Here is a 16327-nt window from a genome sequence, read left to right on the forward strand (position 1 = left end):
ATTGAATTATTGTGACTGAGTTGGAGAACAGACATTATAATTAAATACTGAACGTGTCTGTTTAATATAATGAGTGAGTCGTGGCGCGAGTGTCACAGCACAGCACTAGCGCTGCAGGAGTCAGATTACATTCACCATCATGAATCAGCTGAATGAGCTTTCGTGATTAAAGCTGAGGTAATACGGCATACATTCACAACATGTGTTAAGTCTGGCGCGTTTTCAGTTCATGCCTTTGGAAGCTTAACTTTCATAGAAATTAATTTAAGAAGTTAAAACACTTACATTGCTCGCTATAGCTCTGTTTACATGCATGCCTGCAGTTGCGAGCTGAGCTGTGAGTGCGACCTCCCATCCATCCCCCATGCATGCAAAAATTCCTCAGATGACACAAAAATCGTCAATTTGGATTTTTTCCAGGAATAAAATGCATAAATCTCTTGTCTCAGGGGGATATGTGTGTGTGTGTGTGTGTGTGTGTGTGTTTGGGGTCCATTTTGAATATACTCCAGGGTTTCTAAAGATACAAAGCCATATGCTAATCGCTGAAGTAACCCTTTAATATTATGAAGCGACGAGAATACTTTTTGTGTGCCAAAAAAACACAAAAATAACATCCATGTGAACAGCCTTTGGCCAATAAAGAGCCAGAGTTCTGACATAGAACCTGAACATGCTGCACTGTCTTTACTGCTTCAACAGCGTAGGAGACTGACATGGAAGAGAAGAAATTGTTGAAAAAAGTTCTTATTTTTGTTACTGTTTTTTTTACAAATACAAAATATTCTTGTCTAATCATAACATTAAAGGTCCCGTTCTTTGCGATTCCATCTTTCAAACTTTAGTTGTGTGTGTGTAATGTTGCTGTTAGAGTATAAATAATAGCTGTAAGATTATATAAAGCTCAAAGTTTAATGCCAAGTGAATATTTTATTTAGCAGAAGTTCCCTTTCAAAGCCTATAGCGAACGGCCGGTTGGAATACATCCCTGCACTTTCTTCAGGAATGATGTCACTAGAACGTTTGTTGACTACCCTCGCCCACAAGAACACGCAAAATAGGGGGCGTGATCTTGTTGCTCTCCCACGTGAAGAAGAGCGCGCATTCAGCGCTTGCATCTCCCTGTTATGGTAAGAGGCGGGACCTTTCCGGGCAAAGTGCACTAAGCTGCTGTCAATCACATCACGGGAAGCGCTGGCCCATCAGAACTCGTTATGTATTTCTGAAGGAGGGACTTCATAGAACAAGGAAATCATCAGGCCGTTTTTTAGGACAGAGAAAACAACGCTGTACAGATAAGTCAATTGTGTGAAAAATACTGTGTTTTTTTACACGCGAAAAAATGAACTCATGTTATATTGCACACTGTAAACATAATCAAAGCTTCGAAAACACGCGAAGAACGGGACCTTTAAGGTTGAACCACTGTAGTCACACAGACTATTTTAACGATGTCTTTACTTCATTTCTGGGCCTTGAAAGTTGCAATGACGTTGCAGTCTATGGGGGAGTCAGAAGCCTCTTGGATTTCATCAAAAATGACTTAATTTGTGTTCTGAGGAATGAACAAAGGTCCTAAGGGTTTGGAATGACATAAGTCAGTAATTAATTACATAAATTTCCTTTTTGGTGAACTAACCCTTTAAGCTATAACACACACACACACACACACACCGTTTGTCATGGGGAAGAGGGTTAAAGCTAAAGCAGAGTGAAAAATAAACACTTTAAGTTATGGCTGTATTTGATATTCAGCAGACCAACAGATTGAAAGAAACATCCGATTCTTCATTCTAAAAGTCCTTTGTGGAAAGGGGTAGGTGTTACTTCAAATCAAATAATAAGACAAAATCTGATACTTGCACGTCTCGATTGTTGAAAGAGAGTCCTGATGCAACTTGTTGAGTTTTCAGTTGATCTTTGCTAAAGTTGTATTGATGAAAGAGAGAACCAAGTTAATGCAGAAGGTCTTTGATGATTGGAAAAACAAGGCCACAGCCTTGTGCAAACCTAGTGGTCCTTCAAAGACTTTCAGCAGAGCATCCTCATCTTCATGTTAGAATTTCTGAGAATCAGCCTGTGATCTTATGATCAGTGATCTTTTAAAGTGTGAAGGTGAGTGAGCCAATAAGGAGTTGTGCTTTCAGAGGGCCATTTTAAGATCATTTGTCTTCTAGTGGGGTGTTTTACACATGAAATTTGACTGGTGGATATATATATTTTTTTAACATTCTTATAATACTAACACCATGCCAGAGTTAGCTTAATATATTGTAAATGACCATACAGGAAATTAAAATTGCAGCACATAGGCACAAAAAACTTGGTACACATTAAACTATAGATGTGATCATGGGTTAAGGAGCCCTTTATGCTTTTCATGAAATGTGGCCATTTATTTACATGACAACGACAATACAATACCGTTATCGCCTATGTGTAAGCTACGAAAATGCGAATGTGTAAAAATGGTGATGACATGCAAATGCAGATTATTTGTTCAGTCTTTACAAAGTGACATCGACAACTGGCCTTACATGAATAATACATCGTTTCAAATGTATTTATTACAGATCCGTGTTAACTAGGATTGTTTTGACAACAATGTCGTCTGTACGGGAAAAACGCAACGGAAAATGTTTTATTTTTGTAGCACATTGCTGTCTTGTAAGTTTACACTAAAAAAATTCTTCAAAAGGAATACATACACAAAACAATAAAAAAGGAAAATCATGAGATTGGAAAATTGGATATATGTTTATACATTACACAAGTGGTTATACAGATAGTTTATATATGTATTATACATATAAATAATGCACAGTCAAACCAACATTTATTTAGACACCTTCAACATTTTCTCACACTATCCCAGTTAATTTGCTATAGTTTAGAATTTTTTTTAATAAAATATGACAATAATTGATTTAGACTGTGTTTAAAAAAAACAAAAAAACAACAAAAAACAACCAGCTGTTAAATTTAATAACACAATTAGATACTATCAATTTTGGTCAAACAATTACCAATCAAAGCTTACTTTTGTTCAGTCTTTCGTGTAAATGGTCGCATTAGCAATCATTTTGGTCCCATTTTTTTTAAATACATTTTACTGGTAGTCCACTGTATTACAAATTTTCCTTTATTTTGATATCCTCACTTACAAAAGTGAACTATAGTGTCCTGCACCCCCTAGTAAAACATATATATATATATATATGTGTGTGTGTGTGTGTGTGTGTGTGTGTGTGTGTGTGTGTGTGTGTCTGAATATTTTTTTGTTTGACTGTATAGGATTAAAAAATGGTCTATTTGTGTGTTTCAAAGTGGAATGAAGTGAAAGTAAAACTCTCTAAAATTCCTTTATGTGAAATAGTCTTATCTTGGTAATGTGTCTATGCTGCTATGGTAACCAATGCCGGGTTCTGCTTCTGGGTGTTACTTGCAGTTTGGAGGTAGGTCCATATAACTCCAACACAGATTGATTCTTGAGTGAGGGGTATCATGGATTGTTTATCAAATGGTAAACAATTACATGTCGGATCCATCTCATTCACTACATTAAAGATAAGACTGCTGGATGGAAGAAAGAAAGAAAGAAAGAAAGAAAGAAAGAAAGAAAGAAAGAAAGAAAGAAAGAAAGAAAGAAAGAAAGAAAGAAAGAAAGAAAGAAAGAAAGAAAGAAAGAAAGAAAGAAAGAAAGGAAGGAAGGAAGGAAGGAAGGAAGGAAGGAAGGAAGGAAGGAAGGAAGGAAGGAAGGAAGGAAGGAAGGAAGAAAGAAAGAAAGAAAGAAAGAAGAAAGAAAGAAAGAAAGAAAGAAAGAAAGAAAGAAAGAAAAGAAAGAAGAAAGGAAGGAAGGAAGGAAGGAAGGAAGAAGGAAGGAAGGAAGGAAGGAAGGAAGGAAGGAAGGAAGGAAGGAGGAAGGAAGAAAGAAAGAAAGAAAGAAAGAAAGAAAGAAAGAAAGAAAGAAAGAAAGAAAGAAAGAAAGAAAGAAAGAAAGAAAGAAAGAAAGAAAGAAAGGTTCTCTCCAGCACACATGCTCACACAAACATTGATCTAATCTATCTTGGTTGCCTAGTTACAATAAAACTAAGTTGATTTCACAACACTTTCCCTTGAGTGAGTCCACCATAATGACATTTTTGGGGGGCATAAGCTGTTCATCACTATCATGACACTAGCACACTGTATACACACATGCACACTTCCCTTACTCACACCTTCACAAGTCTGTCTCTTGAAGTTGACTACCCACCCACGCAAACAAACACTCCCACAAACAGACAGACACACACGCACACACAAATAACATCCACCCTCTGCCCACACTCCCTCAACCATGTGCTCCGTGCCCTGAATAATTTAACAGCCCCAGCAATGCAGGGATATTTCACAAACAATTTACACCTGCACATACACACACATTCACATTCAGATACAGGTTCAGTGAGGGATTGTATCTGAGCTACACATACCTTGTGTTGCCCCTGGGATCATTTGTTAAAGAGTGGTGCTTGTAAATTACTTGCCTATAAGCAACACAACTGGCAAAGATAGGGATATATGCACAAATGTGTGTTTTCTGCTGTCGCTCAGCAGTTGTACAGTATAATGTAGGTATGGAAATAACACCATTCATTGGCAAGATGTGGATTTTCCTATTAGGATATGTTTATCGGAGCCATCGCTGTAAACACTGTCTCTGGCCATGTGTGTGTTTACGCAATATGCACTGTGTTGAGTGAATTCGATAATGCAGTAGGAAAAGCAAAAGTTATTGTCTCCCAAAAGAAAGAATGGATTCTGAATTGCTGAAATGAGTCGTCAGTAATTCTAGTTTCACTTATGTACCAATGTAACAAATTGCCATGATGCCCATCTATGGGCTTCATTGGCTGCCCTCAAACAACGTCTACTTTTACCCGCCCTCCAAAGCTAGCTATGTTTCTGTCCAACGTTGTAAATTTAACTGGAATATCGCATATAACTTGCAAAAAACGTTTCCATCCAGTGAGCCGATGAGGCACTATATGTAAGTTGCCGCAGTAGGATAAGTCACTGTACATTATAATTCCATATAAATTTCTTGCGCTTCAGAGCTCACAGGCGAAACTCAATAAAGTTATTTTGGCAATGAAGTTATTTTGCCGGATGTCTGCTGTTTTGGAAAACACAATTCCAGGAGGTAAACAGTTCTGGGAGGTGATTATACTGAACCATTTAGGCATTTCAGAACAAGAAAAATAAAAAGAAAACAGCTTGGTTCGCTGATTAGTCCAGTTATGCGTCCCATCGCAAAGTCAAATGTGTTTTTCCCTTATTTACACTGCTCGTGTCTGTGACGCATTAAGGTTGCTGCAAGGATTTGTTCCATTTTCTAAGTGGTGCCAACTCACACCAGGAGCATTTCAGCGAAGTGAAAGAATTTGAAAGAATTTTTCCTAGGCCTATGTAGTTTTTCTCTATTTTTATTTTATTTTTTTTATTCTATCATTAAAGGGTTAGTTCACCCAAAAATGAAATTTCTTTTATTAATGACTAACCCCAATGTCGTTCCACACCTGTAAGACCTCTGTTCATCCTCAGAACACAGTTAAAGATATTTTAGATATGTTTGAGGGCTTTCTGTCCTTTGAATGTAAGTGTATGCCTACGTGCTTTCCACATCCAAAAGGTATTGAAAACATCATCAAAGTAGTCCATATGTGGCATCAGTTGGTTAGTTAGACTCTTTTGAAGCGTCGACAATACATTTGGGTGCAAAAAATGACAGAAAGCCCTCGGACTAAATCTAAAATATCTTAAACTGTGTTCTGCACCTAAAATATCTTAAACTGTGTTTTCTGGGCTTTCTGTTCTTTGAATGTAAGTGTATGCCCACTTGCTGTCCACGTCCAGAGGGTAATGAAAACATCATCAAAGTAGTCCATATGTGGCATCATTTGGTTAGTTAGACTCATTTGAAGTGTCGACAATACATTTTGGTGTCCGAGGATGAACAGAGGTCTTATGGGTGTGGAACGACATTGGGGTAAGTCCTGAAATTTCAAACATTTTTGGGTGAACTATCCCTTTAAGCGTTTGTTTTTTTATTGTTGTTTTTTGCTATCCCACATTACAATATACTACTGTATTTGTAGTGTTAAACTAGTAATTTCCAGTATACTGTATATATTTTATAGTATTTACAACAATTTGTTAATGAATCCTAATCTATACTGTTGTATTAATTACGGTGAACTGATAAACTGCAAAAAATACTGTAGCAAGGATAGCTATTTAAATACTGTAGCAAGGATAGTCCTTTTAAAATTGACATTATTTTTTTATTTATTTTATATTTAATTCACGGCTTAGGTGCGGTGTCCATCAAAAATAGGCGAGGCACTTCTGGGATGCTTCTGAAACGTGCAGAGGCGTGGATGATGTAAATGCAAGCATTGACTAGAGTGGCCGCGTTCAGCTGGTAGCCATGTCGTAGCTAAGCTGGCAACTTCCGTCAGTTTCTGTTGAAGCCAATACGGAAGTAACTTAAACTCCAATTCATCGACAGGCTCCAGACGGGAGCAGAATCTTATTGAGCCTAATGTTATAATTCCAAACTTTACAGCGAAAAAAAAAACAACAAAAAAAAAAAAACAACCTTGTTTGCAGCCTGGTACAAATTGTGGTTTAATTAATTTTGCCCTTCATGACAATTAGAGGGGGGTGCATTTTTTTATAACTCTCTTAATAAAAACTCTTAAAGTTCTGCATAATTAAGGGCGTGGTCCCTTTGAGTGACAGGCGGATAGCCACTGTCTGTTAGTCATTGTGTCACCTAAGCACCGCCCACATCCCACCTCTTTGCATATTTTCTGTTATCCGGGAGTGACATGCGATGACGCGCTAGCAAGATGACAACGGCCAGCTAGTCTCGGAACCCTATGGGTGAATTCACAGACACTCCATATTTATTTTTTTTACAGTCTATGGTCGTAGCATAACACTCTACAGATGTGCGCATTGTAAATACGTTTTTTTTTTTTTTTTTTCTGCATCAAATAATTTATCCGGTAAATGTATTTACATTGTAGTTTATGATAAAGCTTATCCACCCAATTTTTTTTTTTTTTCGCACATTTATTGAATTTAGGCACATTTTGGTGTTTACGTCAAGCTTTTTTATGCAATATCTCAAAATGTGCAAAAAATAGATGGTGGTCTCATTATATATACTAGTTAAAAAAGATGGTTTATAAGATGCTTATAAAATGTAGGCAATTCTGAGACAAAAACAGACAACAAACTATTGAAGAAAAAAAAAGGTAGAGTTGCCAGCATAAGGAGGTAAGCTAACTGACAGTTTACATGCACTGCCATTCGCTACACTAATAGTATGCCATCTCAGAAAGAATGTAGGTAATCCAGTCTTTAAACTATCTTCTGTCCTTATATGAAAGCAGTGCCTCATTGTGTCATGGAAAGCTCTGTATAATACAAATACGTCGTCCTCGCCGCCTCCTCTGCTCACTTTTTATTAAGTGCAGTATTCCACGAGGACCAATATTTTAGAGGCAGCTCAAGTAAGGGGCCATAAATAATACAACATTAATCATGAAAGGCCCTGTTCGACTTGTCAAATTTATCACCTATCTTAATACCATTGTGTTTTAAGAGCAGTTTTTACACCGTTGTACCACCTCGGGAGTTTTAACGGCAACCTCACTTGGTGCGACACCGCAGCCTTATCACAGGGTTCCTTCAAATAAATTGCAAATAAAGAGTTTTATATGTCCTAAAATACACTTGTAACTTGTCCTCAACTTTTAATAGGGTGAAAAGGAGTAAAAGTGGTAAAACATTTCCTCCAGAATGTTATGGTTAAATGATGCAGAATTGTGTTTTTCAGATAAGTAATAATTATAAAGTAAATATGTAAAAACAACAATTCTCACAAAAAAAGAAAAAAAGAAATACAAATAATAATTCACAACACATGTATGCGCATAAATTAACCTCGTCTGAATGTTAATGAATTTGGACATTTCTAAATGAGCAACCGCATGCCCATGGTTAGTAATTTGCACAAAACACGCCCAAACCATCTCATATAAGGGTTTTCCACAAACTTTTCCACAAACAGCCTTTCATTACTCTCAGAAAACATAAGACACTCTCGCTTGAAAACGTGCATCAGGATCATTAAGGAATGCCAGTCACATCATCCTCAAAATCAATCCAAACACAATAAAAAGACCTTATAGACTCAGATTACAGACCTCTTATACGCATATCTGCGTTGTTATACTGAGAAACCTGGCAGCTTGACCTATGCAGTCTTTCTTTACTCTTTCATTGTATATGATGAGCTATATTTAAAATTAAACATGTGTGCATTATCATAACATGATTATCCAACACGATCACATAATAATGCGTATTAGGGCTCAAACGATTAGTCGACATTGTCGACAACGTCGATATGCATGACGACTTACAAAAGGAGATAGGATCATTCATGTCAGTTACTGTTTCATACTGTTAATTAAAAGGTGAATGAGAATCTGTCAGCTCAATTGTCATGTAAAAAAGATTGTAATTTGTATACGTTACTTGTAATAATTGTTTGCAGATTAATATTTTAGCATTCTTTGTGTCCTGAAGTAAATGTCCCATTTTTTCTGTTTCAGTTCTAAGAGAAGCAGCACCTATTATTGATCACTTTTCATCAGAGGAATTGCAGCTGATTTTTTTATTATTTTTTTTTATTAAGAGAACAGAATATTTAAACAATGCTTAGAGAGCATTTGTGTGTGATTTGAGTTGGAGAGAAATCTGAGACCTTAAAGTGAATGACCTGTTTAGTTGGGTCAAAGTTCATTAAAGCTACACTGTGTAACTTTTTTAGTTCATTCTTAGATAAAAACACTTAGTTCTTTCAAAAAATATATGTGCTCATTAATGTATATTTACTTCTTTCAAGTAATAAAGTATTCTCGTAAGTTTATAATATGCCATTGAAAATACATACGGGTGAGGGGTTCGAAGCTGGTCGCCATGTTGCCCCTCCATCTTGAAAGTACATTGGCCAGAGAGGAGCATACCCATAAATTCAAGCTTCGCCTTTCGCGTTTTAACACTCGATGGCCTTGTCGAATGTGAAGAGGGGGATTGCCATGTTAATCTTGGACTAAATCGGCCACCGTAGGAGTTGAAACGAAATCAGAATTGAGAGGAACAGAAACTAATATTCACTGATGGTCATATAACTTTTCACCGCTAGATGGGGGAAAATATCACACAGTGTAGCTTTAAAACATCCATTTCAAAAAGTGATTTTCTTTTTTTATATTATAGTTAGAATATGTATACCTATGTTGTAATGTGTCGTTCAAAATAATTTTTATTGATTAGTCGTCAACGGCGATTGAAATAATCGATGATTAGCTGATTTATCGTTCTAATAATCGTTTGTTGTAACCCTAATGCATATAAATATTACGAGTGTGCAATCTTGTAGAATGTAGACGCCAAAATGTACAAACGCGTACTATTTATACGCATTTTTATGAGATCGGGATTGATTATCAGGCCACCCAGAGTATATGGAGTGCATGTGGTTCCAGTTCATAATTTTTTGGGTGTAAATTTAAAATACATTTTAGTATGAAAGTATTGGTAAATCATTTGTTTGTGAAACAATTGTGCACACAATTAGTGAATGAGACCCAATGTCTCTATATGACTTTTGGTTATCATTAATTTCCTTTACACAAAATGGTAAACTATTGGTTTCCTGGCACAGGAAGTCATAAAATAGCAATTTATCCATACTACATGGTGTTGAATCTGAAGGTTAGTATACACTGCCCCTGTAATTTATGTACTGTACATCAGAAAACATTTGCAAAATGAAAAGTATCTATGTTACAGTGAATTTCTTTTGATGTCTAGTCTTGTTTGGAAGCAGAGCTTTAGGTCCAATGTATACATTTTATATTAGCATACACTGTAATATCTGACAGCTAAGTAGTATTGGATTGATATTTTAAAAGACAGAAAGAGGAGGAAGGGTGCAGAACATGGGGGATTTTAGTCTCTCTGACTAGGCCTGCTCTCACTATGCTTCTCAGAAGCAGAGCAGAGTTCAATCAGTCCAGTACTGTACCTGTATGACAGAGGTGCTAAACTCAGCTCCTGGAGGGCCACAGTCCTGCAGTTAATTTTAACTCTGCTTTAAGACATACCTGCAGTTTTTCAAATAATCCAGAAGGACTGGATTAGCTGGATCAGGAGGATTTAATTAGGGTTGAAGCTAAATGCTGCAGGGCTGTGGCCCTCCAGTTTTTGCACACCTGCTGTATGGAGATCCGCAGGGGAAACTACGGTTGCTTGCTACTGGAAGGGGTGTTAGTGACACCAGCAGGGGGCACTCAACATGTAGCCTGTGTGAAACCTAAATTCACACTATAGTGATAGGGGCACTACACTGTAAAATGCCACATCATCTGCCACAGACATAGATCATCCTGATTCCTCGCGTCCATTTAAAATCACAGGGAGTAACACTTGGCACAAATAATTCTTAAGATTATTCATAATGATCTATGATTCATTCTTACATTTTTGCAGTATATTATTTAGTCTTTAGACTTACTTAACATTTTCTGTATTCATAGGGTGTCAGAGGCTGAATTTGGATTATATGGTATTGCAAATGCTATTTCATTTTTTTTTTTTTATATTGGCAGAAATAAAAGTGAAGTATTTGTAGAATACAACAAATCTTATTGAATGTAATCATGTATCATACAATGCAATGTAATGTTATATTCTGATTTTGGAGTGATTTTGTTTGTTTATTTATTTATTTATTTATTTATTTATTTATTTATTTATTTATTTATTTATTTATTTATTTTATTCTGCCTTCACTAGTGTTTGTGAACTAGCTTTACAGATAGCTAACAGTCTCCAATAAAGAACCAGGAAGCATCTTGCTGTGTTAGTGTGTTTTACTGGAAGGACTGTAAAACTGTGACATACAGAAACAAAGAGAAAGCATTACAATCTCAATAAGGGGAATATACAATGCAAATATAAAATAAGTAGCTTAGAATTAACTAAAACCCTCAAAAAACGATCGCATTAGCGAGAGAATAGGACGATCACTAATACACATGGAAAACGTCATAGAGAAGCTAACAGTACTAGCACCACATATTTCCTTACAAATTGCGAATAGAAACATGCTAAAATTACTAAATTTGAGATATATAGGAAGCTAAGATCACTGTCAAACAAATACTTACAGACAGATAATTCCCAGGGAACAAAATAATGATTTACAGACTTTAACACTCTGGAGATCGACTTGCTGCAGGATTGTTAGTAGAATAACTGAGCTACGGTAGCTCTGAGCGGACAAAACACAAGAAACTCAAAACGCAAATTACTCTTCCCACAAGGGGGCAGTACACTCCCCGCCTGATATACTACTATATCACTATTGACCTTTAACTAATAGCACCATTTCCGAAATAGGTCTTGTATACACCTTAGCAGTGCCTTCTTTAATTAGTCGTACATCTACCTTACGTACTCTTTTATCTCGACCAGGATAAGTGTCCACAATAAGTCCAGTAGGCCATTCGTTTCTTTTGACCTGAGTGTCCTTTAGAAGAACAACATCACCAATGGCTAAGTTTGATTGATCTGCTTGCCATTTTCTTCTTGGTTGAAGGGATGCAAGATACTCTTCTCGCCATCGTTTCCAGAATGAGTTGGCAAGACTTTGCACCTGTTTCCATTGCTTCCGGTACAAGTCCTTTAGATCAAAGTCTCCAGGTGGAATAGAAACAGGACAGATTTTCTGAGTGAGAAGGGCCCCTGGTGTTAGCAAATCGGGTTGTTGAGGTTCGGAAGACACAGGTACTAATGGACGACCATTCATTATGGCTGTTACCTCTGCCATGAATGTCACAAGTACTTCATGAGTCAGATTCGGAGAGTGAACTTTCAGCAACAAAGCGTCCAAAATACGTCGGGCCACTCCGATCATTCTTTCCCACACCCCTCCCATGTGAGAGGAGTGAGGTGGATTGAACTTCCAGGTGCATGCCTCATTTTTGAGGTAGGTTTGAAGCTCTGGATCTTCTGAACTTATCTGTAGCTCTTTGCACGCTCCAACGAAGTTTGTTCCACAATCTGATCGAAAGAGCTTGGTGGGGCCTCTTATGGCTAAGAACCTCCTGAGAGCATTTATGAAACTTGAGGTGGAGAGAGACTCAACTACCTCGATGTGAACTGCTCGTGTGACTAAACAGGTAAACATTACTGCCCAACGTTTGTTCTCCAACATTCCACCTCTTGTCCGGCGGATGCTGATGTGCCATGGTCCAAACACATCCACTCCGACATGTGTGAAAGGAGGAGATTGCATGAGGCGATCCGCTGGAATGTCTGCCATCTTTTGTTGTTGAACATTTCCTCTTAACCTGCGGCAAGTTGTACATTTGTTGAGAAGATTTGTCACCAACCTTTTTCCTCCAAGGATCCACAGTCCAGCAGACCTGATAGCTCCTTCTGTGATGAGTCTACCTTGGTGCACAACCTGTTCGTGATAGAACTGAACCAGCAAAGCAGCAATGTGATGCTTCTTTGGAATAACGATGGGATGGCTTTGTTCTTGAGTTATATCAGCATAAGTCACACGTCCTCCTACTCGCATCAATCCTTCTTTGTCCAAAAACACATTGAGATTCTTCAGTGGACTGTGTTTTAGTATGTCCTCTCCTTTGTTTAAAGTTTTTATTTCTTTTTCAAATGTCTCGCCTTGAACAGTTCGTACAATAACCAACTTTGCTTGTGTTAGAGTGTCCATCTTTGATTCATTTGATTCAGGAGCTTTTGAGATAGATCTTACCTTTTCAATGAGTTTAGCTATAGCTTGTGTGAGCCGTTTCCAACTGGAGAAGCGTTCAAACCTGTGTGAGCCGAGCAATTTTGTCACGGTTGTAGTTGCAAATGTTGAGACTTGTGGGCGGATTTCAGCGTCTGTGGCAGGTTCCATCAGTTGAAAGCTGTTTGATTGCACAGGATACTCCCCATCACTTTTCCTCAAGAAGTCAGGACCAGTCAACCAATTGGTAGAACTCAGTAGTGAAGCTGTCACATGCCGTGTTCCATGATCGGCAGGATTGATTTCCGTACTCACAAAGTGCCACTGACTGGGTTCAGATGACCTTCTGATTCGAGCAACACGGTTGGCAACGTAGACATAAAACCTACGGCTGGTGTTGTTGATGTAGCCTAAGACTACTCGGCTGTCAGTGTAGTATTTTACTTTGTGAATTTCAATGTCAAGTTCACTTAGTAGCATGTCTGCCATCTCCACCGCCAGAACTGAAGCGCATAGCTCCAAGCGAGGTACTGTGTGGACTTGTCTAGGAGCTAATTTGGACTTGCCCATGCAGAAGCCTACGTGGACATGACCTTCGGTGTCTATGGTTCGGAGGTACGCAACTGCTGATATGGCTGATGTAGAAGCATCTGCAAAGACACACAGCTCTCTTTGACAGGTAGATTGCAGTGACGTGTTCACATACTGTCTAGGAATTTGTAGTTTCTCAAGGTCAACAAGCGAGTCTTTCCAAGATTTCCATTGTGCCTCTTTTTCTGCTGGCAGTGGAGTGTCCCATTCACAGTTCTCTGAGCACAATTCTCTGATGAGAGCCTTGCCTTGTACGATGATGGGGGCTGCAAACCCAAGGGGATCATACAGGCTGTTAACGGCAGAAAGAATTCCCCTTCTTGTGAATGGCTTGTCTTCTCTTGACACGATGAAGGTGAAACAGTCATTTTGCAAATCCCAGTTAAGCCCTAAACTTCTCTGTAAGGGCAGGGGCTCTGCACCAAGATCAAGGTTTTTCAGTTCCTTTGCACGTTCTTCAGATGGAAATGCTTCCATTACATCTGGGCTGTTGGAGGCTATTTTGTGCAAACGGATGTTAGAGTCTGCAAGCATTTCTTTGGTACTTTTCAAAGTTTGGATGGCGCTGGCGTCTGAAGGAAAGGAAGCCAGTCCGTCATCAACGTAAAAGTTTTTAAGCACAAACTGTCTGGCCTCGTCACTGTATTCTTCTTGTGTAAACAGCACTGCCCTCCGGAGACCATATATTGCTATGGCGGGGGACGGGCTATTTCCAAACACGTGTACAGTCATCCTGTACTCTCTGATCGCCTTTGTGGGATCGTTACCTTCGTACCACAGGAAACGCACAAAGTCGCGGTGGTCCTCACGAATGACAAAACAATAGAACATTTGTTCTATGTCCGCAGTGATTGCCACAGGTTCTTTGCGGAAACGCAAGAGGACCCCAATAAGTGTGTTGTTCATGTCTGGGCCGGTCAACAAAACATTGTTCAGAGACGTGTCTTCGTGAGTGGCACTAGAGTCAAACACTACACGTATCTGGTTAGGTTTGTGAGGATGGTAGACACCAAAAAACGGTAGATACCAACACTCTTGGTCTTTGTCGAGTGGTAGAACGGGTTCTGCATGTCCTAACTCCAACATTTTCTGCATAAAGTTCAAGAAATGTTCTTTCATGAGGGGTCTTTTGTCAAGTGTGCGACGCAGCGAATTGAGACGTTTGACCGCTTGGTCTCGGTTGTTTGGTAGTCTGTTCCTGTTTGTTTTGAAGGGTAATGGTGCCACCCAGCTGTTAGACTCGTCCATAAACATTTGCTCGTCCATGATCTTCAGGAAGAGTTCATCATCCACTGACGTGGCAGGTTTGTCATCATGTGGAGTTCTCATGAACAATTTGTTGGCGAGACGGTCGATTTCTTCAATGTCAATCAAGCTGGTCGTGTTCGAAGAGTTAAATGTGGAGTCAGTGCTCAGGACCTTTTCTTTGACAAGGAATGAGTTGGGGCAGGAGTCCAAAAGAGATGTGCGTCCATTGTTCAACACAGTTGTGCGGTAAACACTGACTTTGCTTGGCACGTGAGCACCCCCAAGACAGACCTCACCTATTATGACCCAGCCAAGGTCAAGGCGCTGGGCGTACGGAGCATCGTGGGGGCCATTGTAGTGCTCTCTGACTTTGTGCACTCTTGGTATATCCCGACCGAGGAGGACCAGTATTGAAGCATTTGGGTCCAAATCTGGAACCTTGGCTGCCAAATGCTTGAGGTGAGAGTGGTGTATTGCGACCTCCGGTGTCGGGATCTCAGATCGATCATCTGGGAGCATGTTGCATTCGATCAATGTGGGAAGCCGGACACTAGTGTTGCCGTCGAGAGACTCTACTATGAAACCGTCAGCTTGGCGCGCCCTTGTCTCTCCTACACCTGAGCAGGTTTTCAAAGTGTAAACTTTGGTTCCTGTGTTAACGTTAAAGATCTCAAAGAATTCTGTCTTTGCTAACGATCTATTGCTTTGCTCGTCTAACACAACATAGACTTTCACTGCCTTTTCTTTGTGACCAGCAGGATAAATGTTTACTAGACAGATTTTGGAGCATGAGCGTGAGCTGTTACCTTTGCCACAGATCTCTGTACATTTGGACACAATGGCTTGGATAGGACTTTCTGGTAGCTCCCCGCCATATCCGTCTGGGGCTGCAGAGCCTGGAGTTTCCGTTTTCCAGGGTGCTGGTCCAGGGTGCAGTGCGGTGGTGTGGTGGTCGCTTTTACACTCATTGCAATGTACACTTGTGTCGCAGTCTTTTGCCATGTGGTTGACGGAGGAACAACACTTGTAACAAATATTGTTTTCCTTCAGAATAGCCTTTCTCTCATCCAAGGTCTTTGCTCTGAAACCACGACACTTGCGGAGGGAGTGAGGTTTGTTGTGGAGCGGGCACAGTTTATCTGGGTCAACCACCTTTTGGTCAGAGGAGTCACGATAGCCTTTTGGAGCAGTTATTTCAGTTTTCCGAACAGATACTGTGGTTTTGAAGTTGGGCTTGTTCAGTCTTTCAGGCCTGTAAACATTTGGACAACCAGTAGAAAGCAAGGGGGCAAAGCTTGGGTCATTGAGAGTTTTAGCTTTGTCGCACACAAACTTCACGAAAACAGAGAAAGGAGGGTATGAAGCATGGTGATGCTCTTTGTAGGAAGATGCTGAAGTAATCCATTTCTCCTGGAGGTGGAATGGGAGTTTTTGAACGATAGGAGTGATGCCCCTGGACGTATCTAGGTAACTCAGGCCGGGTAGGAGACCATCTACACGGGCAGCATCAAGCTCTGAGATGAGATCACCAAGCTCCCTCAACTTGTGATTTTCTCTGTTTGCGATTTTGGGAAAATCTTCCAACTTTTTCAGGAGCATTCTCTA

Source organism: Pseudorasbora parva, chromosome 1, assembly GCF_024679245.1.
Source record: "Pseudorasbora parva isolate DD20220531a chromosome 1, ASM2467924v1, whole genome shotgun sequence".
Classification (NCBI taxonomy): domain Eukaryota; kingdom Metazoa; phylum Chordata; class Actinopteri; order Cypriniformes; family Gobionidae; genus Pseudorasbora; species Pseudorasbora parva.